This window comes from Xiphophorus maculatus, chromosome 8 (genome assembly GCF_002775205.1).
Source record: "Xiphophorus maculatus strain JP 163 A chromosome 8, X_maculatus-5.0-male, whole genome shotgun sequence".
NCBI lineage: Eukaryota > Metazoa > Chordata > Actinopteri > Cyprinodontiformes > Poeciliidae > Xiphophorus > Xiphophorus maculatus.
Window position 1 is genome coordinate 22,886,577 of NC_036450.1, and position 26,789 is coordinate 22,913,365.

The 26,789-nt window shown below is 42.0% G+C and overlaps 1 protein-coding gene and 1 long non-coding RNA gene across 3 annotated transcripts in view; one reads left to right on the forward strand and one right to left on the reverse strand.

Annotated features, from left to right (window-relative positions):
* c8h2orf42 (chromosome 8 C2orf42 homolog) overlaps positions 1 to 26,789 on the reverse strand; it is a 69,092-nt gene that overhangs the window by 34,417 nt on the left and 7,886 nt on the right. The gene's annotated exons all lie outside the window — the stretch shown is intronic.
* On the forward strand, positions 618 to 26,777 carry LOC111609534. The gene is made up of 3 exons (XR_002753174.1): positions 618 to 825; positions 25,416 to 25,542; positions 25,649 to 26,777. It is a non-coding gene; the product is annotated as an uncharacterized LOC111609534 (long non-coding RNA).

Here is a 26,789-nt window from a genome sequence, read left to right on the forward strand (position 1 = left end):
GCGTGACTGGAAGCAGAAGCAGAAAAGGAGGGGGGGGGGGGATAATGAGGTCACACATGATGCAGCACCGCTGCCTTACATTAATGGGACGGGGGGTCGTGTTCGCCACGGCGACGAGGACACACACAAACACGGAGGAAGAACTCCTAGCATTATCTGTCCTCTGTCACTCGGCCTGGCGCTGGAGAAAAAGTGTAGCAGAGCGTGGTGGAGATTGTACCGCTGCTCCATTTCTCTCTTCGGCTCCGCGTTAGGCTGTCTGGCAGCGCAGCATTGATTTATGACTCCCGCAGACAGACACAGCCAGCAGACATGAGGAGGAGAGCGCTCGCGTCTTTGTGCGTGTGTGCTGCTTACGAGCGCGCGCGCGAGAGAGAGAGTGTGTGTTTTGAACTCACGTGATTGATTATCCTGTCTGTCTTGTCTGTGCTATGTTTTTTCTGAAATGTAATCTCTCTGAGCAGCATGAAAGGTGTGAAACCCCAGTGGAGTAAAAAAAAAAAGAAGAAGAAGAAATAAAACCGGGCCCCCTCTCTCTCTCTCTTCCTCCCGCCTCCGCTGCATCTGTGCAGGCTTTCGTTGAATCGCAGGCCTGTGTAGAATTTGCATACCTTTGCTAGGAAATTGAATTCCCTCTCCTCCTGCAAAACTCTCCCCGGGATTAAACCGTCACCGTGTGATTTACTGTAACCTCGCTGCAGAGCAGAGCCATCGCCGGAGTCATGATTGATGCGGCGGCGGGAGCTTCTCGCTGCAGCATTTCCACACTGTCAGATATTTCATTTTTGCTCCCTGCACAGTTACCACAGGTCTGAGCATCATGAGGTAAGATTTGCAACGTAGAGGCATTTTGGGTGTTAAGGATCCAAGATGGATGGAGACGTGCGTGGAGGTTTCTGGTGAAAGTCTGAGCAGCTCCCTTTTTTTGTAGAAGGAGAAAATTCTCGGAGTAGTGAAGATGGGCGGATGTATCCAAATTATCGATAATATCGATACCAAGTCAATATCAATATCGGGTTGATACTATCGTGATAACCTTTTGCTGTTTTGAAAACAATGCGAACATTTTTTTTTTCTATTGTTTTGGTATATCATGTGAATACTAACATGTTATTATTTTGTAGACACCTATAAACTTTATGAAAATTCTGCCCTAGGTTTTAACAAAAATAATCAAAAGAAAAAAAACACAAAAATAACTAATGTTCAGAAGTTTTATATATAATATATAAAAAATAAGTATCGGTATTTGTATCAGTATTGGTAACAGTGACACTGGCCCTATATTTACTTGATACCAGAATAATACTAAAATATGCAGTATTACACACTCCACTTATATGTCTTTATCTGTTGAACACAACGCCGTTTTAGAAAATATGTTTTGTTGAGTTTTGGCCTCTCGCTTACATGGCAGCAGCTTTTTTTGTCTGACAAAACCGCAGAAGTGTTACAAGCGGCTCCAGTGTGAAACTTTTTCAAAGCGAACGCAAGCAGGAAACATTCGGAAACGATGGTGTCAGTCGCGTCAATTTACGCTTGCGCGCTCAGGCCTGGTTTTCGCCTTCACCGCACAGTAATGACAACTACGCTGGACCTCCATCTCCTGCCTGTGTTGCTGCACAGCTTCAGATTATTTGGCGTGTTAAGCAAAATCTGCTCGTTGTGAAACATTTATATCAGCAAAGACGCACAGATTGCGTCCTTCAGATGGTCCGTGGACCTAAGGGGGGGGGTTATGAAAACACGCCTCTGGATCAGAAAGTCTACTTTTTCGTGTTGAATCCTGATGATCTAGTGGAGCTGTTGTCAGTCAGTTTCTATGGCAACAGGTCTGTGTGTAGAGTAGCTGACACAGAGCTACTCTACACTCAAAAACTAGTGGTTTTGAGTTGTTCTTCATTGGTTTTTCTGCTTTATTTTGCCATTGCTGTGGCACACTGCACTAAATTAATAACACCTTCATCTCCAGGTATCATTTCGTCACTGGAACTGTTCAACGGCGGCAGCGCGGCTGTGGATGGCAAATGAAATAATCATCTTTTTGCCCCACAGCGTGGTGCGCATGCACAAAATTTCTGGATGTAAAGAGTAACGTGCAACATGTCCATACACTGATTTCCGTGTATGGACAGCAGTGGTTTTTTTTCATCAGCATTTCATTTCATTGTCTTATCGTTTAAACGGGGCTTTAGAATGGTGGCTTCCAAGTAGAGCAACGCGTTGCCTTTCCCTCCACTTTTTGTGTTGCCTCATCAAACTCCAATTGAATAATTGAGATGTTCTGTTAATACGGTGAAAAAGTCAAAGCGTGTTGTGAGCGTCAGTGAGTGGCTGATATAAACATGTATTTAGTGTCAGTCAACAGAGCTAATCTTTGCTTACATGACATGTTTATTTTTGACAGTAAGAATGAAAACCCACTGTCGGTTTAATAAAACACCAGAAACAGATGATTTGATGTTCAAATGCCCACATTTAAGACGGGCATCAGCTTCAGAAAGTGAGGCTTTTACTCTGCACACATGGCTTTGAAGGAGTAAAAATCAAGGTGTTTGTTTTTTTTTGTCCTAGTTGTGTTGAACTGGCCTCTAAGTGCACACTGCTTCATCTAATGCAAACCATTCAGGAGCAGAGCTGTCTGGAGAAGTGCGTGCTTGGCCTGTCAGGTCCGAGATGTGCACAGCTGAGAGCCGTTGTAAGGAGATCTGCTGCTGATGATGGTGATGATAGCGCGGCTTATTGGCCTGTAACTCTGCTGTCTGCTGTAATAGCGCCGCTGACAGATACGGACCACCCACTTTCCTCTGGTCCGAGCGCATTCATCAAACTCTTAACTTACTTTTTCCAGCCCAGCATTTTCAGGCCCGAGGCAGAAAAAAAAAAAGAAATATGAAGAAAAAAAAACACTATATATATTTATACGCATACATACACAGAATGCAGAATATGCACAGTAGACTTCTGAAGCAAATAAAGGGATGTTGTAGATGTGCAGGAAGGCCGGAGTAATAACAGATCGTGATTTCGGCCGTCTGGTTCGCATTGAGGAGTCGACCGCAGTGCAGCAGGCCAGAGGCTGTGGGATGAAATGTGGTGCAGGAGCAAAAGCGTTACCAACCCGCTCAGTCCACATCGTTCCCCTCACTTCAGTTTTTGCCTTTCCCCCCCGTTCTTGTTTTAAAATGCAACTCAAATTCAGTTCTTGGCGTTTGGTGAAAAACAAATCGGATTTGAAAATATTGTTTTTCCCCAGCGATTCCTTTTCAAAGCAAACCACAAAATAAAACCGATAACGAGGAAATGGGTTCCGTTCACGGTTGCCACGGCTACGTGGCCTCGTCAGCTGCGGCACATTAAGCGGCATGTGCCAGTCAGTATCAGGTAAGATGGTTATCAATGGCCAGTCGAAGGCTAATGGCGGACCCCAACACAATGATGTAAAATGCGACTTAACGTGATTAAAAGCAGGAGGAACCGTTTGCACAGTGTAACATCACTGTTTTTCCCGTGGCTGACTCAACACAAAGTCGTCCATAACTGTCATGTGAAAGGAAATTTTGTATTCAGAATAATTCTGTGATATCCGTAAACTAAAATCCAGTACAACAATTTTACTATGACCGCGTTTTAGGGCCATTGATAGAAAAAAAAGATACATTTCTGACAAAGAAATCTGAGGTTTTGACATTAATCGCTCCAAAAGTCGAAAATTTGCCAGAAAAAAAAACTTTCTAGAAGAAAACTTGGAAATTTCTGAGTTTTAAAAGTTAAAAACTTTCCACGTTTGTTCTAGTTTTATATTTTATTTTTAGATTAATTCAAATAAATAAGTTGGTTTTTTTTTCACAAATGTTCAACTTTTGGAGCTCAGAAATGTCCTTGTTTGTTTCTAGAAAATTTTTGAATGTTTTTTGTTGTTTTCTTTGCCAGAAATGTACTCCTTCGCCATCAAACAAAACAGAGTAAAAGTGCTAACATTAGTTTCGCACTATAGCAAAAAGCAGAAAACATCCTTAGCTTCACATATGAGTTAATTGGCTACAAGAGCTGTACACCAGAAAAATCCTGGACATTTCTGAGGCTGAAAAGTGGAAAATCTGTCAGAAAAAAGAGACATCAATCTCCAAATTTGTCCAAAGTCAAAAATTGTCAAAATAAATACAACTAAAACTGACGCGTGAGTCTTGCGCTCAAGGGCGTAAATCCCATGTCATTATTGGGGGGGGGGACCATGAACAGGAACATTTCTTAAGAGCAATTTTTGGGGGGTCGGTGAAGTTCCATTGAAATGTAACGCAAAATGTGATTTAGAAAGTTTTTAAACCACATTCAAGCTGCAGGACCAAAAATGACTAGTAACGCCCATCAAAACTAAAATATTATTATATATATTATTATATAAAATATTCTTTTAATGCAAACGTTTCTTCAATGATTATTTTGTGGGGGGGACAATTCTAGACGTTTTCCAAGATTGGGGGGGTCCGGGAGCCTATGCTTACGCTTCAACCAGTGCAGTTTTGTGCCGCCTTGTGGATGTTATTCAGCTTAGAAAGCCATATAAAACGTAACCATACCACAAGTAAACGTGTAGCCATTCAATAACAGCTAATATACAACTTTTTATCTCACGCATATTAATAATTTTGATTTGTTTTCAATAGATAAAATCAGCAAAATAAAAAAACCTACGCTGTCTGGTTTAAGCAACCTTCTGTATTTATGTTTTCTGATGCAATATTTTCTGGAACTACAGGCTGTTAAAGTTCAGATTGTGGTCAGCAATCAGTTTGGGAAACACGTTCTTGCAGCATTTCAGCCTTGGAGGGCAGCGTGTATCCGCACACACACACACACACACACACACACACACAAACACGCGTCAAAGCTGGGTCAGATTCAAAGCCTTCTTCCTCCCTGGAATATTTTCATGATCCATAGGTTGGCTGTCTTCATGAAATATTCCGCGCCTCTGGGAGCTAGCTAGACTGGCAGTAATTCAATGCGCTACCCATATGCTTTTGTCGTCCTGACTGTGATGTATTCACTTCCCCTCTTGCTCCGCTGACTTTGAGCAGTTCAGCACTCGAGCAGGATGTGATGTCAGAGCCTCATATCAACAACAAAGCGAAGGGCGCTGAATGGGCTGATTCATCTGATCTCTGGAGAGAGATTCCTGCCAGAGATTCCTGTCCGCCGCGCTCCAGCTCTCATGTCTTTCATCCTCCATCTCTCGCAGTCATGACAGTGATTAATGACCCTCAGCTGCCGTGTGCTTCCTCGCTGACACCACCATCTTTCTTCCTCTCCTGTTTGCGCGGCGTCTTCACGCCGGAAAGAAAAGGGAACGAAATCAAATAGACGATTGATGCCATGTGAGGTGAAAAGTAGAAGACCTCCGATAGGCTACCGGTCAGGAAAGAGGAAAAAGGGGCTTCAGAGTCATGAAAACTACGTCCCAGTGTAGTGTTGGGATGTCTGTGGGTTTTTGTTTGGACAATATGAGGATCAACAGGTCAACCAGGGTGCTGCATCATCGGTAGCACCCTGGTGGAATGAGGTACATTCCACCAGCCTTGTTTAATCCGCTTTAATTGACCTCTAGTTTGCCTAAAATGTCTGGTTTGTTCGGAAATTTTGAATGCTTTATCGAACGGTGATATGGACTAAAAAAGCAAACTCTGATCCGCCTACAGGTCTAAGTTTGAATGCTTATGTGAATGCCAAGCGTAGTGAAAATTAAAGACTATAGACGCGTTGCAACATGATGTCATGCCAACAATGACTGCCATTGGTTTTAGCTGTCAGGTTGCTAATACATTGCACTAAATGTATGTTTAATAGAAGAAAAATGGATGCGCTGCTTTGCTACTAATTGTCGGCACTATGACAACTAGATACGGTCCAAGTGTAACACTCTTCAATGGTCAGGAAAAAGTTTTGTTAAAAAAAATTGCAAGGAAGAGGGAAGTAGGTCAATTATGCTAGCTTGACTTTGACAACCTTTACATGTAGATGTGCTGTGGAATTTGGTGTGTTTTGGTTTAGTTGAAAAAAGAAAACACACACACACACACACCAACTCTCTGACAGGTCAAATAGAGCAGTTGTTTAAATGAGCTAATCAACCACCTCTATGTTCAGATGATCAATTATTAATAATGGCAAAGCAAACATCAAGCGTAAAAAAAAATGCAGTACCTGTAGTGAATGTTCTGTTTGTGTGGGAAATGTTTGCATGTTTTTTGGTATTGAATCCTGTTACATTAGTGGAGCTGTTGTCAGTTGCTATGGCAAGAGGTCTGTGTGTAGAGCATCATCCCAAATTATTCATAATAAACCCATGTAGGAATTGTAAAGCATATATAAAAGGTTTGATACAATGTGTTGCATGAAGCTGAAATGCTACACGACACGCTACTGGCTGATTGCAAAGCAACCAATTAAGGAGAGCTGTTTATTTTCCTTGGCATTGATTAACTTAACCCCAGAGATTCTGAACTGCAAGCTTGGGAAATTCATATGTCTTGCTGATCATAGTAATTTTAATAATTAACAAATCACAAAACTGCCCACATGACACATAGATGAATCCAAAGTAGCCATGCTTAGCCACAAATAACTAAAAAATGAAGATATCCACTGACCAATTGGTATGTTTTAAAACTGGTTGAATATGAAAAATATAACAAAACATTGACGTTGAACTTTTGCAGTTTGCTAAACTAAGCTAGACCTGAGCTATCACAGCTGCTACAGATGCTAGCAGCAACGGTCACACCTCGCTGAGTGACACTCCTCATTCCCACCTCCGGCATCTAACACTTCAGCTCGGAAAGCCTCTCTCATCCCACGTGTCACTTCCTGTGTCTCTGTCACCATGTTTCTCCGTCGGCACCGACGTGCGTCTCTCCCCCCCCCCCCCCCCCGACAGACAGCAGAGGCCGAGGGCAGCCAGCTGACACAGCTGATGCTTCTCTCTGTTTGTCCTCGTCATTCTGACGCTCCTGGACGCCCTCGCATGCAGCCAGGGTGCTTCCTCTGACCGGGTTTATCACTGCTGCGTGTTCTCTACCTAGCTACACACCATTACAACCACAAACTTCAATGTATTTTATTGAGATTAGACCAACACAAAGCAGTGTGCAATGAATAAAGGGAAAGAAAATCATGCATCAGTTTTGTGACATTGTGACGTACGGTAGCTCCAGTTGTTGGTTTTCCTCTGGTTGGCAAAGGAAACCCACTGCTGTACTGAAGCAGAGCATAAACTCACAGAAAATCTGTGAAATGATTGCCTCCGTTTACTCTGATCATGTTTTTTTTTAGCCGTGAGTAACCCATGGTGCTGGCTAACTCAAGTAAGCGCAAAGCTAGATCTCTTTCCTCCCGTCCATTCCTCCTCACTAAAATAACTCCCTGAACAGTGTGTGGTGTTGGATGGAGACCAAATGTTAACTGTTATAAATTCATAAAACAGGACAATATGTTATAAAATAGCTGCTCTGCTTATAGTTAAATCAGACAGTTTTCAATGTCTTCCGGAGACGCAAACAGAAATAATTTGTCCCAGAAACAAACGCGTATATATATTGCTATAGCTAATCCAGCTTTAGCTAGGTGCAGATTTAGCTAGGTTGTGCTAGCTAAAACTGGTTTGTAGGTCGTCCTGGTAATTATCAAAGCTTTGTTTGTCATGAATTGCATTAGCAATGAAAACCGCAACAACCTAAATTAGATTTCAAAATAAATACCAGCTAAATACTTTGGCAACACACTGTAAATAATGCAAAGGCCGTCAGACCAATAGATGTGTTTGTAGTTTCACCAGACAAAACAGTAATCAGTTGAATAAAAAAGTCCTTTTTAGATGGATTTTGTAAAAAGATTCAGTATTTGGACAATTAATCTGCTTTGGCTCTGTCGAGTATAAGAGTAAAGACTGTACTAATGTCTGAATCTTCCTGTTATTACTGTGCTCTATTCAAAGACTAGTCATTAATAAATAATACAGATAAAGATGCAGAAACAGGCAAGGGCTGTGACCTAGTGATTATTTCTGTTCCAAAAGCTCCCAGTCAGTGTGAATGAGCACTTAGCTTCAAAAAGGCAACGAGTCCTACATCGCCTCAGCCAGAGAGCACACAACACATTATGGAAGCCCTTTTCCTTCTATCTCACTGGGCCTTCACCGTCTCTCAGCTGCTCAAACACAGCTCTTCTATTTATATGCATTACCCTGAGAATATATTTACTCAGGTCCATTGGAGCAGTCCTGCCCTGATGAGGATCGGTTTAGCTTGTCAAATTACCCCGGGCCGCCGCTGCATCGCCTGCTAACGGCAGATAATTGAGCTGCTGGCAGGTTCGCCGGCGCGGCTTAATGCCGAGATCTGATTCTCGCATTGGGGTCTCTGAGGATCAACGCAGTTTACTTCTGATGTCTGTCAGTAGCCTGTTGTGATATATGTGCCTCTAAATGCCACCTTAAGACTGAAGCTCCGGTTCCTCCACTGTACATCCTGACCAGTTTCATATTTTGTCAGTGTGCGACATCAAAGTTTTGTGTGTTTTATTGGATATTTATGTGATGGTTCAATACATAGTGTCAGGTGGAAGATTTTTTTTGTTTAAAACTTAATTTTTTTTTATTGTGGTTAATAACCATCTGATCACTTCTGTGCATTGAAATCACATGCTGAGACGAGGATTTGATCTCTTAATATGGGGGGGGGGGAAATTTAAATTACAGTGACTCCCTTTGTTATTATCTCATTATTATCTCCTATTATTTCATATGAAGCAACAAAACATTGAATTCCACACTATTGATCCTAGCATCCTCCTGAGAACCGAAGAAAAAAAGTGTCCTCCAATTTCTTTATGTATGTGATTTCCTACCTATTTAGGCCAAAATGAACAACTCACCTTTTTTTTTTAAATTTATTTAAATTTCACAGCATGTCCATTGTAGTGGACATCAGGACGATTTCAGTCTAAATTATGACGGAATTTTAAAAAATGGAAAAATGTACAGAGTGACAGCACTTCAGAAGTGATACACATACTTCCTCACGATTAGACTCATGTAACACTCGTTTTTCAGAACATCCTCATACTCGATAAGATAGAAAACAGTAGTTGTGTCTCCATTGAACATGTAATTGTGAGGTTTGACATTTAGAAAATAAATTTGCTTAATGAAAACAGCCCAATTATTTTTTTTATCTTGTTTTTTGAATGAGTTTTGCCTGCAGGATGAAATGATTCTTTTCTCTATCAAAATTGGTTTGCTTTGCAAAACTGCAATGAAAACACTTCCTTCGCATCGCACGAGTCACATGATGAACAACATTGCCGCCGCGGCGAACCACAAAGAAGATGGAAAGCAGGAGGATCGTGGAGCTGCATATTTTTTAATGACTTATGGCGTAAACAAACTTATTTATGTTTAAGTTTAATTGTGTTTCCTTTTTAATGGAAAGACTGCAAATGTGATTTGTGCTTTTTTTTGACATTGGCAGAATAAGTCCTGCACACATTTGTAATTTAAACGCAGCTACTGTTACTCAAGCTTAAATGTCAAAATATTCTTTTGCAAGGTCAATTAAGCATTTCTTAATTTGTCCAGATGCTTTAGTTTTTATCTTATGCAAACTTTGAATAACTGTTCAGTTTTATTGTATAAAAGAGACTCATATACTTTAGAAGACCCACGGGGATGCTTTAAATGTGAGGGAATTAAAGCAGGTACAGACTGATTTACAGCAAGCGGAAATGTTCCAGCATTTTCCTGCATTTGCGTTTGCTGTGCAGCTGCAGCCAGTTATCCGCCATCAGCTTTCCACCTACGCCAGCGCAAGGCAACAAAGGCCAATTTATGGTTAGTTTGCTCAATATATCCAGAGTAATTTAATTCATCGCCAAGAGCCTGTGAAAAAGTTTAATGGCAGCATAGAACGTAAAGAATTAGCGACACCCAAGAAGATTAGAGAGGCATTAGGTTCTGGGAGGCTCGGCTGCGGTGCTTAACGACTCCTCTGTCCTGAGCAAATCAGTTTTACTAAGCAAGGCTGCTCTCAGCAGAATTATAGCCACCGTTAGCTTCTCTTATTGCCTGCCCCCATTAACTGAGCCCTACCTGAGGACGGGTGTGGGAGGGTCTGTGCAATAACACCATCAATCCAGGCCCAGTTTAACAAGTTAGCCCCTGGAACACTTTTTTGTGCAATAAAACAATTGCACTTTACAGCTAAAAGGGTCCCCCCCTCCGTACATTATTGTTGCACAGAGAATTGCTGCAGCATTGTTCTGCGGATGAGGTCAATCAGTGAGGATAACAAATGAGGTCAGAATAAAAATAAAACTACAAAATAAATGGTATTTATACTGACTATGTCTTGAATTCCTCTTTTAAAAAAAGTTTCCCCAATAAATTTTGATTTACTTCGACTTTTAACTTGGTTTTAAAACCTTCGAGACAAAATTCGTGTCCATGTCTCATTCGGTTTCCATGTTGCTTTTTTTTCGGCCTTCAGACAAATCTACTTCTCTGGACTGGCTCAAGACATCAATCTGCACCAAATAGCTTTGGCTATCATTACTTTTATATTTACAATCTGCATTACAATTGACATTAAGTCAGTAAAGATAACTTTGTCATGATCCATGGGTTTATGTATTTCTTGTATGGGGTCAGAGTTTCACTTTTGGGTTGAGGAATAAAACGCCATCTTAGGATGAGAGTAAATGGACGTAACTCAAAAAAGTATTAGTTCTAGAGGGATAAACTTGGTTTCTATGATGGGATTCTTGGAGGTGCTGGATGCACTGGTGAAGACCCCGTTTCGATAGAATTTACGGTTCTGACATAATTCATGAGACTTAATGGTCATAAGTCTCCGTACAAAGATTGGATTGAGGTGAAAGGTTGTGTGTATTCTCCCTTTGCTGCGTCTACCGCCCTCCCCATCTGCTCACCAAGTTCGGTGGCTCTAGCTCACCTTTCACATTATTGGGAATTTCCTTTGTGAATATTAGATTCCTCTGAGCTTTGGAACTTGGGAGTTATGAAATTTGATTTCGTATCTAACCATTCAAGATCAACAAAAAACATCTTCCTGTGGCCATAGTCCAAACCTTTGAGGGAATTTGTCCCTTTTGGAGTATGGCTCTTGCCAATCAGTTGCCATCAAACAAGAAACTGGAGCAAGTCTCAAGCACAAGGTACATTTTCACTCAACTTTTGCTGCTGAAACACGTATTTCCAACACATTCGGTGAGAGGGTCAGCGAAGCATTCTACCCCAAGGCCACCTAAGTTTTAGGGGAAACTACGTCTGAATGCAAGGTATGCAAGGTACGTAAGGTAGTTCAGTTGCGACGCTCTGTAGAATGCAAGTGTCACTTGCAACTTTGAATACATTTATTTGCCAAGCTTGTCAATACACCCTTCAATATGCTTTGATGTCAATAAAACAGGACTTAATTTTATTAAACTATGTGCAGTCACTGTCCTGTCCCATAGAACGTATTGTCTGATTTGACTCAAGACAGACTCCATCTGAATTGACGTCAAGAAAGATTTCTGAATTATACGTCCATGTCAAAGCGGATCGCTATTGACATTTTACTCTCGTCTTGTTCCACATTTCAGGTGCCTAAAGGGCCTGACAGGTTTGGTTTTCTCTCATAAGCCGAGGCGGCAAAGCGCCATACGTGAAAAGAAATCCACTCCGGAGTGAAGAAGATGAAGTCAGGGCATCGAAGGGGGGGGAGCAAGGGGAGGGGAGCAGAGGGGAAGGGCTCGCATTGATCTCCCGCCAGGTGTGATGGATAGCGCAATAAGTGGCAGCGGCCAGTAGAGGAGAGGAGAGAGTGATTTCAGCTTTTCAAAGTTCTGATGAATGAGAGCGTCAGAGGAAGGCCGGCGTCCAGAGGCCAGCACATGATGGACTGCTGTGTCAGGCGGAGAGAAATTGAAGAAGAAAGGAGAGGTTAGGGGGATGGAGGGAAGACGAGAGCTTTTTACGGAGAACAGGCTGGGAGGAAGAGAGTGAACCCGAGGCATGAGTGGGGAGATAAGAGACAATGTACGGGGGGAGGAAAGACGGAGGTATGCGAGATGAGGGGGCCGACGTTTAAAGAAGGAGGTCAATAAGGAGCAGAGAGAAAGAGGATGAGATAGAGAGAAAGATGAGAGCAGGAGGTGACAGCGGAGTGAGTTCATCTTTATTAATGGCCAAAGAGCAGAGAGGGAGTTATTAAAAAGGAAAAAGATGAATGAAAGAATGAGTGTAAACGAGGGGAGGGGTGACAAAGGGAGATGTGATGCATGCTCCCTCCCGGCTTTCTGAAATCCAATAATAACACTGAGCAATGGGCCAGCTGGTGGGCAGAGGGGAGCAGAGGAGACGAGGGAAGGAGCCCAGTCAGGGAGCAGCCATGGCAAAGACCAGGTAGGGGCAGCAGAGACCCACTACAATATTCTGCTAATGTCAAAAGATTAAAAAAACAAAAAACAATTTTGCAATTTGGTGTTGCCATTAAATAAGAAGCACAATGAAAATCGTACATGAAAAAGTTTGTTCACGCGGTAAGTCATTGAAAATCATGGTAGCGGCAAATGTAAACATTAGATACATTTATAATTCAGCCGTGGTGCTAGTGCAGGTCGAAGTCTTATTCAGGCCTTGGCGTGACAAGCCCCGCGTACTTGGGAGCGGCTATGTATGCGGCGTACTGGGAACAGAAGAGCTATGGATTCAACACATTCAAATGACACACCATTTCTTTTTTCTTAATTTCAATTTTCACAATTCCACGGTTAATGGAAACGCAGCTAGTGAAATCAAATCAATGTGGAGGTAAATTGTGCGAGTGCTCCTGGCAACCGTTTTTTTGTGTGTTCTTTATTTACCCAAACATTATGCTAATTATGTAGTTTCACCAACAAGTTCCCCAACTAGGGTTGCCACCTTTCAGAAATCAAAATAAGGGACGCCCACCAGAACTGTACTCCAATCAGAGTAGCAACACATTTATACTTAAGTAGATTTACTTAAGCTTTAATGAAGTAGGTGTAAAATGTATTTGGTAAAAATCCACTCAAGTACTGGATAATTGATCAAAACACCTGATTTAATATTCAAAATGTGTCCTCAGACAACCCAAAATATAAAAGTTATGAACATTCTGGTATTTTAATAGTATTACCAAAATATTTATACAAATATGGAGTCAGGTTTGGAGGCTGGTTCTAGACCAAATCTACCATGAGGGCCAGTGTAGTCAGTGTTTTTCTCGTGGGGAGCACTTAAAAAAGAATGAAACAGAAAAACAGATTAATATATTTCATCATTTAATATTCTGAGCCAAAGAGCCACTTGTGTCTCCAGATCCAGGTTGCAGATCCTGATCTAGCAAATGGAAACTGTGACCCTATCTCCATACAGCAGCTGAATGTGCAGAAATCAGATTTTTTATTACTGGCAATTGTTAAAGTAAAATTGTGAAGGTTAAAAAAAGACATTTATTTAGTATAATTTCTTCAGTCCCCTTGTTGGCCCCCGTCTAGAAAAGCCCCTGGGCTGCAGGTCTGGTGTATTTTTGGTTAGCATGTTTTTTCTTCATTGATAGGAAGTCAAGTTACCCAAACTGGTAAACCACATTAATAACATAATAGATTAAAAAAATACATTAAATGACAGCTGAACAATTATTCATAAAATGTATCAACATTTCTAAATAAACATGCAGAAAATCCCAACAAACCATTTTAAAGTAGGAAATAGTTAGGTACTGTTAATTTATTAGTATGATTTGTTCTTTAAATTGCCATTCATATTACTTTGGCTGATATTATTATATATTAAATAAATTATCATCCTAATTCAACATCCTAAGCAAATAATCAAACCATAATAGCCTTTTAAAAGTTTTAAAATTAAAACTTCTCAATGTTTGACATTGTCTAGCAAAATGTTTTTACATCAAACTACAGTAGAATGTTGAGTTCCAATGGTGTCAATGACATCAGCAGTGATGTCATCACTCTATGATACCACAAAGGAGTCTCTCTCTTGAATGTAGCTCACAGACAGCGTTTTCTCAGACCTGTTCCTCAGTTCTATCACGACAGATCACTCTTCAGAGCAAGTTCGAAATTAATCGAAGCAAGCGGGATATCGACTCCAGATATTACACGCCTTTCAGAGAAGCAAGAATTTACCAGAACATCGACATGAAGCAACAACAGATTGCTTGTGAACATGAAGCTTTTCCACCTGAGCTTTCATGGGTCGACATTATGGACCTGAACATCCAAGTCGACTACGACGCTGTCATTTTCCCTTTCGAGGAAGACACAGACAGCCCCATTGAGCCGGAAGACGGATCAACAGAGATCCAGGGGGAATCAAGTCCTTCCGGCGACTTAGAGAATCCAACATCATTGGAAGTCGAGCAGGAAACAACTCCCTCTGCTGGCTTCGAGATTACCCCCTCAGTGGAAGTCATGGAAGAGTCAAGCCAACACGTCATCGATCTCACAAGGCAGGTAGACCATCTTAAAAAAGAACTGCAGGGTAAGATTTTTGATCTCCATGAGGAAAGAGAACGAAGGATTGCATGTCAGGCTGAAGTCAAATCACAGCAGGAGGAGATTCAAAAACTGCAAAAAATGGTAGTAAAAGAACATCACCTGCGAGTCAAACATGAACATGAAAGAAACGTGCCAGAGATCCACGTATCAAAGGTTTCTTGCTCTACCAAAGTTACAGCCGACAAGAGCATTCTTCAACAGCTGGACTACTACAAGAGGGAGGCTGAAAAATACGCCTCCCGCAACAAAGGTCTGATAGAAGTCATGGTTGAAGAATATAGAGTGAGACTTAAATATGAGGAGCAGCTCAAATGTCACACTGAGCAAGCTTCCAAGTTCAAAGAACAGGAGGAAACAGTGAAATCTCTGCAGGGTCAGATTGCAGACCTGAATGTGAAATTGAAACTTGCTCAGGAAAACAACCATCCTAGAGTCTCCACCCAACCAGAGGCTCCCCTGCAAACTGAGCAAAGACAGACCTCCAAGCCACCGGGGGTCTCCATGCATAGCCTGGCTCAGCCTTTGTGCCAACCCAAACCCAGGTCGCAAACAGAGGAGTACAACCAAAGACAGACCTTCAATCAATCTGAGAGGTCAGAGGAAAGACAGACCTCCATGAGACCAACCTCCACTGGTTGCATGGAGGGCCTTCACGTTGCCATTGGTGCAAAGGCCAATCTATGCCCGGCTCGGCCTTTACGCCGACCCACACCCAGGTGGCACTAACCTAGTGACACTAACCTAGTGTCACTAGGTTAGTGTCACTAGGTTAGTAAACCCAGGTTCTGCTAACACTGGGCATTATGGAAAGTTTAGGCTTTACACAAATTTAGAAAATCAAAACAGACGCAGGAAAATAAAATTCCTGACTCCAAAATCAATGGAGAAAACACCAGATCAGTTTCAGAGTTCAAAACAGCACAACAAACATTATTAAAACTTTCTATATAAAAGCTGATCAGGTAAAATTTCTCAAAAATTAATTGATTAATTGGTCTCTCTAAATCAGGGCTCTCAAACTCCAGTCCTCGAGGGCCTCTGTCCTGCAACTTTTAGATGTGCCTCTGCTGCACCACACCTGAACAGAATAATTAGGTCATTAAGGCTCTGGAGAACTGATCTACACAAGGAGGAGGTCATTAAGTCATTTCATTCCAGTGTTTTGTACCTGTGGCACATCTAAAAACTGCAGGACTACGGCCCTCGAGAACTGGAGTTTGAGACCCCTGCTCTAAATTGTCCTAAGGTGTGAATGTGTGTGTGCAAGGATAAATGTGTTAGATGATGGATGGATGAATATTTGTTCAAAGTTTCTGACAGTAGAATATGAAACAGAGAATCTGTGAAAATTCGTCTGACTGCTGCTGTCCAGAAACAACCAATCAGAACCAAAAGACAAACTTTTGGTTCTGATTGGTTTCTAATGTGTTGAATGTGACTCAGCACATTCAACACATTAGACCACTAGTACACTGCAGCTTTGCAATTGGCAGAAAAACAACCCAACATTATATCATCATTATTTATAGAATGATTTAGAAAACAAAATGCTGTACATGTTTGTCAAAACTATTTCGACCCATATTAGAACTTTGCATTGATTTACTTCATTTTAGTAGCTGTGATTTTGCCAAACCCAGACATTTTCCCTCACCGTAACCAATACTAGTCTATTTCTAACCCTAACCTTAACTAAAACTTGATTCACATCTTACCTCTGAATGTTACCCCTGACCCAAAGCAATGAGTCCATCATATTAGGACCAGGCTTTGGTCCTAATATGATGGACCTAACATGACACTGGACCCATAATGGTGCGTTCACACCAAACATGATTTGAGCATCAGGCGCATCTGGTTTACATTCAAAGTCTATGTGGAGGCGCGTCGAGGGCCGTTGCGGCGCGTTTGGAGCGTCTAGCGCGGCGCCATTTGAACGCTCAAAGCGGGTTTGGTGTGAATGCACCATTAGAATGTTCAGTTCCTATGGTAACAATGACATCAGCAGTGATGACATCACTCTTTGATGCATCAAAGGAATCTCTCTCTTGAGTGTAACACAGTTTTCTTCAGATCTGTTCCTGTTTAAGACTTAAAAGTGATGAAACTTCTCCAGTTGTTAAAATTATTTGAAGGCACAGAATCAGTTCAGGTTCACATTCTCAGGTGAGAGAGACTCACCTGGTATAAAGTTAATTTTTCAGCCCTGGAATTACATTTATTAATTTAATCAAAGTATGTCATCAATATGTGTGCATGTATTCCATCTTAAGTCCAGAGCAAACTAGTCTTTTTGTTGCTTTTGCCACCACTAGATGATATGCATATAGCATAATAACATAAACAGCACCATTCAGAGATGCAATGAGTTTATAGCAGCTGTGCAAATGATCTAATCGTCTGTTGATTTGCAGCAATCCATGTTAATAGCAGATATAGAGAGCCCCAAAATAAAATTCAGCTTAGTCCCCATGGAGGTTTGGGCCACCAGCCCTGATGCCAACATCTCCAGAAAACATATGAAAGATTGTGATTGTAGCATCTGTTCCACTGACACCAGGACTGGTGTCAGTGGAACAGATGCTGATTTTTTTGTAAAAAGTAAAGAACAGGTAGAAACAAATCTGTGCTTCACTGATCCTCCTGGAATCTGAGAATATGACTAAACAGATTCGACTCATGTAACATAAAAACGATCTAAACAACATAACAATATTACTTTCCAAAAACATCCAGAACCGATAACTGACGGCACTAGCAGAACAAGTCAGAGTCGGGCCTGGGGGGCGGAGCTAACCGGGCCCTTTATATCCAAATAATCAAGCTCATGATAATACAACTTTATAACATAGACATGTCGGTGTTATGTCGATCCGCGTTTCCCCATCAGATACCGTTCCCCCTGCTAAAACAGGGGGAACGGTATCTGATGGGTAATATTGAGCATTAAAATGCATTGCCCTGGTTTTAATTCATGTAGCATAGGGTAACTTGTATTTTTTTTTTCATGCTAGCTAGGATAGCCACAACACACGGTGTCCTGATGAGGGCTGCTGCTCCGAATCTGACCTGAGGGTAGAGAACGTCTCGTTCCTTTTAAACACTTAAGGAGAAGCTGATGAAAGATTTCATACGTATTCCACAAACCCAGAAATGGATCCTCTGAGAGGACTGAGTATCAATAAAACAGTTTTTTTATATATACAAAGAAAAATGAGTAAGGAGAAGGAAAGGACTGACAACATCTCCCTTGTGTATAAAACAAGTTTGTGTTTTTCCCACCACAACAGGAAGATAATTTCATATTTTATTTGAGAATGGTGAAAAGAATTGATCAAATACCAAAACAAAAAAACAACACATCAACAGGTTAAAAAAGACCTGTTGCAAATGAAACTTTGAACATAAGAGTTTCAGAAGCAGAATTCCTGCCTCGGCCTCCTCTTGAAAAACGGCTCCTCTCTCTCTATCTCACACACACACACACACACACACACACACACACACACACACACACACGCACACACGCACGCACACACACACACACACACACACACACAGCAGAGTCAATAAAACATGACAGCTTGTCCTCACATCGGCAAGTACTGACACACAGTCCTGAATCACCTTCACTGCGATGTGACTCAGACTGGCAACAAAAGAGTGCTTAGTTTGGCACATCACAGGTTCTCCTGGCAGTCCGCTGAAAGAAAACTGGAGCGGCTCATTCACTGAGAGATGACAGACACGCTTAATTAAGGAAATCTGGGGATAGAAAAAAAATAATATAAATGCTAACGTCCCTTTCCTGAATCTACAATCCCCGCCCACTCTCCTCCCAACAGAAGGCGTTCTTTGCTCCCAAACTCAGCTGGAAAAATGTCAGTGTGACAAATAAGCCCTGTGGGCCGCTCGGAGGAGTTGGGTACATGAATATGAATTAACACGATTCCAGTAAAAACAAGTTAAATCACCAAAGGTCTCTTTTTTTTCTTCTTCTTTTTTCTTATGAGGTAGCATGTGATAAATTTGCTCTAAATCCTGTCTTTAAGTCTCTCTCCTCTGCAGTGAATGGATTTGGCAACCTGTTGGGCCGCTTTCTATGCATCTGTTTCGATTTTGGCTGGAAGTCTCAGTCTTATGTAGTGTGAATTATTACCTCCAAGCTAAAACAACAGCAGTGTTTCACCGAAAGGCTCAGCTCAGGAATTCCTTAAGAGTTCTTGGTTTTAACATTGCTCAGTGGAACGAGGCTGGATTGTCTTTGAACCTGCACATTGTGATCCAACTTTCTAAAAACAACAAGTTCCATCTCATTGAAGCCTGTGGTTCGCCGTGGATTTTTTTTTTTCCATGTAGCAAATCTTTTATTTATCCTTTGATTTCAAACAAATCGATTAAAAAAACGACTTAAAAATTCATATACATATGAACATAGATACATTAAGCACATGCAACAAAAAAAACCCAACAATGTTTTGCAACATAAGAATCTGTCATTTTACCTACCGTACTCGTCCGAAGGGGAGTGAGAAAAAGTTTACGCTTCGTTTTAATAGCCAGCCCTTCACGGTATTCTTCAACATGCTCTTATGTAAAAATACGTTACAGTATTATACCAATATGTGACAAAGAGGGAATACAATTTTAAATATTCGCCAACACAAACGCAGCTTTGGAAGCAGACGTACGTAGCCGCAATGCTAGTAGACGTGATGTTTGGCCAGCATTCGCAAAGCAGCCACAGTCCAGGAGCTCCACTCATTTCCATGAGCGGAGATAAGAAAAACTGTAGACGTTAGCGTCTGCAGTACTGCTGAGACTGCTTCCACTGTGCGTATTAATGCATATTAATACATATTAAGTATATTTAGTGTTTAAAAGGCAGGCAAAGATAAGCTGTCATCGTAGAAGAGCTTCTGGACCAGGATAAAGTAACGAGTCTGCTAATGGTGTATAAAAAAATATTCCAAAACTGCTGCAGATATTATGAGCTAGGAAGCACAAAAGGTCTCATGGGAGCTCACTTTTTTAACAAAGCACTGGTTGTAATATCTGGTTCTAATACTTTGCATAACATAGGTGGATACAGACAAGCCTGAATAAGCAGGTGTCTACAGAGCTGTCATTTCACTCTAATCCAGCCAGATCAGACTTTTTGTTCAACCACTTTGTTTGGGGCTAGCCTGTTTTTCCTCGAGCTCTAGCGCGTAGTTGTCAGTGAATTTGCAGAATAAATATCATCAGAGCTTTTCGTGCACTCAACGAGAGCTCTGTTTAAAGCGCCAATGACGGCTTGTTTGCACTTCGCAGCTGAGCAAAGACGCCGACATGCAAAATAATGGCATTGGCACAAAGAGAGGGGGGTGGAGGGGGGAGCAGCCACACAATTGGTCCAATCTCATGTCGCAGTGACACTTTTTGAACCACAACCTTTAAAGTAGGTATCGTTTCAGATTTTCCTAAAACACATCGTTTGTTTGTTGGTTTTTTTTCCATCCAAACAGCAAAGACGGCCAGCCTGACTGGGGGAAGGAACGAGTCGGAAAAGACTCACAGAGCCGAACAAGGGGGATGAGATCAATGGATTGAAAACAGGAAGATGGAAAAAAAGAAGGAGGAGCCGAAGCTGGACAAGCTCATTAAAGGGAGGGCAGCGGTGTGACAAATGATGCGCAGAGCTGGTAGCATTGATCTCCTTGCTCACAAGGCAAAGGCGGGGTGTCTGGGAAAGGAGATGCATTGGGAACTGTGTGTACGTGCGTGTGTGTGTGTGGGTGTGTAGGCATGTGTAGGGGTGTGTGTGTGTACTCGCAGGGCTGAGAAATACTCAGGTGCCACAGCTCTAATGGAGAGGCCAGCGCCGCCGTCCCGTTGACGAATGGCTTGTCGGTGGATGGGAGGAGGAAAGAGGGGAAGAGGAGCAAAGCCAAATGATTGAATAGTTGTGCTAATGTTTGACCTCCTCGGTGCCAGTGCGCGTCCTTCGCCGAGACTAAAGACAAGAGGAGTGAGGAAGACGAGAAGTTCTTAATTCGGGCGGAGAAACCTCGAGTTTTTCCACGACCAAGCAGTCTTCAGAAAAGGACGGGAACACCGGCCAAAAGCAAAGCAGTTTGCGAAGAGCTAGCAATAATGCCACCCAAAAAACCCCCCAATAAAAACAAAAATGTAGGAGAGAGGAAGAGGAAGAGCTGGAACAAATGAGCGGGCTTGTTGCGACTCAGGCAGCCTTGCGGGACTATCATTACCATACATCAGGACAACGAATGAGGCTTTCAGCAAAGCGGTAATAAGAATTTGATAAATCATGAGCCGGGAATTAACTAGACGTCAAAACAATGAGAGCGCCCTGATAGATGCGGAGAGGATGATGGCATCAATTAGTCAGGGCGGAGGAGACGAGGGAGGGGAGGAGGGGAGTCGATACAGGAACAGGTGAGGCGGGGTTACGGAAACGGCCAGCAGGGGAGCAGCGGAAGATAGAGGACAGGCTAGGAGTAGAAGAAGAAAGAAACGGGTTGGAAGTTGAGAAAAGGCGAATTAAAATGGTCTACATGTGTAAAATCAACAGGCTCCTTGTTTCTATCTCTTCTTTAAATAAATGGTACCGACAGCAGAAAACCATAATGGCTCCAGTATTGAGTTTACGTATAAAATCAGTATGGGCGTCAATTAGGGACTTTGAGGGGAACCGAATTTTCTGGATCCGTCAAATGATCCGCTTTTTAAAAATGTACGTTTCTCTAAGAACATTTTATTTGTAATCTAGTTTTATCTGAATTTTATTCTTTCTTTTCTTTTTCGGTTGGTGAAATTCACAACAACAACAAAAAAAGTTTAATCATATGCAGCATGTTCTTACAGGGGGAAAAAAATCTTTATATATTTGAATACAATTTGAAAATGTTTCATCCCGCAGTAGAAATATAAAGCATACCTCTATTGCATTGCTTAGTGAAGTTGCCCCCTGGCTGCTTTCCTAACTTGCTGCGACACCTTGCTGTACTGCAGTCCTGATACTAGCATTTCTGCTAACCGGAAATGTAAATTCAGTTTTACTTGTTCTGTTTATTTCTATCCTCTCCAACAGTGCAACGGGTAAGAATGTTTATGCCTCCGTCTCGGCTGGAAATGACGTTTTTGACTTATTAGTTGTTGTAATTGATGTTTCTGTACAGGAATGTATGTTTGCTACACCACTGCTAGCTTGGCTTAAAATGCTACACAGTCTGGAAAAGTATGATTAAACAAAGTGTATGGAAAAATATTTGTTTTCAAGACTTTACTCTCTGTCATTGTGCTATTGTTGTGGGCCTTCTTCGTGTCCTGTCACATCTAATGTTGTTATTTTAGATTTTGCCGACCACATGATGGAGAAAGTTGAGTAAAGAAAAGTTTAGACTATTTTTTTTACTGAAAAAAAAAAACAACAAACCACGACGGAACCACCAAAGAATTTTCTTTATATATACAGTATATAACAACTGGTGCAACTTTGACTGACAAGTTTTTCATTAACATTTAACCAGAATGCCCGTCTGAGTCGTACCTCCCATCCCTCGCTGCTCCGGCCTCCTCCACTCTGAGGGTGAGGGATGTGACAGGAGGATGTTTATTTAATGAGAGCAGTCTGGAGAGGGGTAATGAAACCTACCCTAACACCATTAACAACCGGGCTTATCAGCTCCGGGGACACACGTCAGCATGCTGCGGGCTTTTGTTCCTTGGCTCGAAGGCTGCGCGCTGACCCCGAAGGGCAGATTAAGGATCCTCTGAGCACCGCCGACTACCGCGTTGAGAAATTACAAAAAACTCGCCGCCAATCCGTGCCTCTATCAGCTTTCACTCTGCTCTTTAGAAAATGACACAAAGGAAGGAAGGAGGTTGGGTAGCCAGGCGTCTCTACTGGCACATGTAAGGAATCTGGATTGTGCGTGTGTGTTGGGAGTGTGCAAGCTGGTCGGTTTGTTACCTGACCACACAGACACCATCGATCTCCCTTTATGTCTGGGGTAATTGATGCTGATGGATGAACTCCTCTTTGTCTAACACAAGCGCAGGCAGGCCGGGCGAGCTTCCACGCGCCCAGGAAGTTCGTGCGCACGTGTGGCAACATCCAAAAGGAACAATTAAGACGTCTTTCTACTCTGTCCATGCACGTTTCCTGCCCTCGCTCAAACCGAAGCTTCGCCCCGCCGCGGTTTTCTTCTCCGCTGAACCCCGCAAAGTTCTCTGAAAGACTCATTTTCCGAGCATTACGCCAAAGCAAAGCTGCTGATGGCCACACAAAAGCCATGTAAATGAGCTGTGAGAGGGGCCATCAGTCATAATGCCAGATGCGCTCGCCCTTTATTATTTATGGCCATAATTGGCCCATGTTTCCTCAGGCAATGACTGTGCCCTGATGGATCTGATGATGACTCCGCTCAGCCCGACTATTAGGGAGCAGTCTGAAGGCAGGCAGGCAGGAAGGGAGAGGGGACGCGGGTGGAGGGGAGGGTATCATTAAACAAGAATGGCCATGTTAAATGATGCTGCGCAGCAGCTGAGCAGCACAAAATGAGATCCATCGAAACAAGATGGGAAGATTTACGAAAGCGCCGCTTTGCTGATTCAACCTGTTTCTGTGAGTTCAAGACGGAGATTTTCCCAGATGTCAACTTTTTGCTCGTTTACTGAGATTCAACAAATCTGAGTTTACGGACATTTCCATCGACTTGAGGATGTCACAATTTGGGAGCAATGAGATTGTAGATGATTTGCTTTGAGGCACCATAGACCTCACTGTTGCTTTGCAGCAAGAAGGTCCAGGGTTTGAATCCTAGTCTGGGCTCCAGAGTCAGCACACAGCTTCGGCTATTACTAGTGAACCGGCCTGAAATCTGGGAGTAGTGATGAACTCTGACCTAAACCTTCAGCGCCACATAAAGACAGTTACAAAGTCGGCCTTCTATCACCTGAAGAACATTTCCAGGATTAGAGGACTAATGTCTCAGCCAGATCTAGAGAAACTCATCCATGCGTTTGTCTTTAGTTGCATTTATTATTACATTTATCCTCCAGCTGCAGTTGCTCCAGAACGCTGCTGCTCGCATTCTGACTAAAACCAGGAAGATGGAGAACATCACCCCAGTTCTAAACCCCTTCATCTGGCTCCCTGCAGCTCAGAGAATAGACATTAAAATACTCCTGTCAGTCTATACATCACTGAACGGCTTAGCACCAAAATACATTAAAGACCTGCATTGTGGATATCTGGGTAAACGCAATGGATGTATGGGACCATAGAAATAGTCTGAGCCGACCCAACCCATGAACGTAAACTGGCTTAGCTGTGAACTGTAATATTTGCAATGCTAGATGTGTAACTTTCAGAAAATTGCAAAATGATCAGCTTAAATCAAGAAATTTCTGTTTTATCTTTGCAAAATATTTCTGCTAGGGGTAGGCATTTGTTGTATAATTGATCATTTATCAAGATAAACGTATTGTGTCACAATAAATTCCAATCAGTGATGTTTAAAATCTCCCAAAACTGTCTGTATTGTCGGGATTTTAATTTTTGCTATTTTCTCCACAGCTTGTTCAACGAAAGTATCGACAAATATAAATAAATTGGAAAATATATAAAATATATCACTGTGTGGTGCTTAGTGATATAAATCACACTTTTTTGTGACTGGTGTCCTAAAGACACATATTACAAAATGGGAAAGTTTTTCAAGAGCAGTATTTGTGTTGGTGGGGATATGGTTGCTGTTTCATTCAGTCACAGTCATACAGTTATGTAGAAAAGTAATATTACATAGTTCTTATCACCACCGTTATCGTTATCACTGTAGTGCCAAAAATGATTGTGATGAAACTTAAAAGTCCATATCGCCCTCATGCCAAATAACCCCAATACAAAAGTCCAATTTTACAGAAACCTCAGCTGATGGCTAAGTAAACTCTAGTCTGTGGCGGTTCTGGTGCCCATGGCAAGCCCCTCCTTCAGCTGCACTCCAACCAATTACAATCCAAGCAATTATCGAGGGTTTTTCCCAGTAAAAGGCAGGTAACCTAGTTTTACAGTACTCAGCAGAAGGAAAAGCACAAGGAAAACTTACTCCACTGCACATGCATATGAGTGGTAGGGAGCTTGTACAGAGCAGAACTGATATATAAGATATACTATATTTTCTCATTTTTGAGTGTCCCACCCGTTTCCCACACTGCCCTGGGCAACTGCCCATATCAAAAACCGTCACTGACTGGATCCATAAACCAAAGATCTCTGTTTGGCCTTCAACAAGAACAACTTCATCCATCATTGAATTCTGATTTGAGCCTCCCAAGAAGAGTCAATGCCAGTTCTGCGAAGTCATGAAGAACAGCAGAGATATCGAGATCCGCCGCCATCAGCTTTGGATCTGGATGGTTAACTCAAGGACTGACAGATGTGGCTCGGATGTCCTTCAGCGGCCGCTCGTGGACGGACGGACGGAGACGTCTCTGGTTAATGACCTCCAGCAGGCTTGAGTGGAGTTTGTTTCCCAGACGGTGGAATTGTTTCACGTCACAACGTGTTGTCAGCCATCAGGAACGTGTTGAGGAGTCCAGTCAGTTGGCAGGTATGCCACCTGTTGGCAGGTCTGCTTCTCTCTTGTCTTGTACATGACATGTCGTCGTTGCAGGTGTAAAATATTTCAAACGCGAGACTCCCGACAGGTTTGGAGAATGCTGGAGTGTACAACTGATGATTGGGGTTTCCCCTACCGGTTTGTTTTTCCGGATATGCAAAGCTTTTTTTTTTGTTTTGTTTTCAGTGATGGCGTGCAGTGGGTTCTGACCTCTGAGTCGCCTGATGAGAGCGATGAGGATGCTGTACCTAGACGTGAGAATAGATTTGTATCAAGCATCCTGTCGACATTCCAGGCTGGGAGAAAGAAAAAGGTGCAACCGCTAATGTTTAGCCCGCTAAAATTTGCATTTTTTTAAGACTGCATTTTAGTTTTTGTAACTCATTCTGCCCAACTCTGCCTCCTCCTCTCTCTCTCAGGCGTTTGCCAGCACATCTTTCAGTCGGTGAAGGGCTTGTCGGTGCCAAAATGTGCACGCTTTTCCTTCCAGGAGAGGATTGATGCGTCTTCCATCGCTGTGACTGACAGGCTACACAAACAGCTAAGCGATCTGTCTGGGATCTGGGCCCCCCTGCGCAGGCAGAGGCTGTACTCACTCTGATGTCCTGGGGGCCTTGCGAGGGAAGAAGGGGGCCTTGAGCTGGCCCTGTGTGAGTGTGTGTGTGTATGTGTTTTTTTTTTTTTATTATTTATTTAACGCCCACACCCCTCGTGTAAAGACTCGGTAGTGAGTGAGCTGCTATTCTGTGCTGTGCATCTAATTTGCTGTTCTGTGGCTCATGGTAATAACTTGTAATCTTAATTAATTCATGAACATTTGGGCACATTTTGGAAGCGTGTGATGTTTTCAGTGATGTATCACACAGTCTGGCTGCTTTACGATGTCCAGAAGGGAGGTAGGAGAGGCGGGGGAATCCAAATTCAGCCAATTTACAATATATTGAAGCAAACTTATATGAGCAATTTTATTCTGTAGTTACTCATTTCCAAATGTTGGTGAAACATGATCTTTTATTTGCTCTACTCTCTGCCTCTGCTTTGGTTTAGCTGTTGGTCAGAACTCAGTTGTTGGAGGAGCAGCAGTCTGCTGCCATCTGCTGGTAAGAAACGGTCCCTCCACTCGAATAACTGCTCAAAACTTCTTAGTCCAAAAGAGGGATTATTATCCTAAAGGCCAATGAAAAGAGACCACTACATAATTGTAATTTATGCAAATAAATATGACAAAGTAAATATATATAGTAGAAATATAATGCATATATTCAGTATAAAACAAGTGTTATCTTTCAAAAGACAAAAACTTGTCGGTGTTTAAACATCGCCAAGAAATGGCCTTCCTCTAGTTTTACCAGTTTAAGTATACATTTTTTTATACTTACACATATTTTACATATTGCAAAAAGTTTTTTAATTATACACACATATACATGTATTCATTTGAAATTTGTCTTTATGATGTCTTTTGTCTATTTGAATGTAATTTCTAAAGGAGTGTTTGTTTTTATACATAATTTGTGCAGATATAAAATCTGAATTTGGTTTAATAAAGGACATTTTATT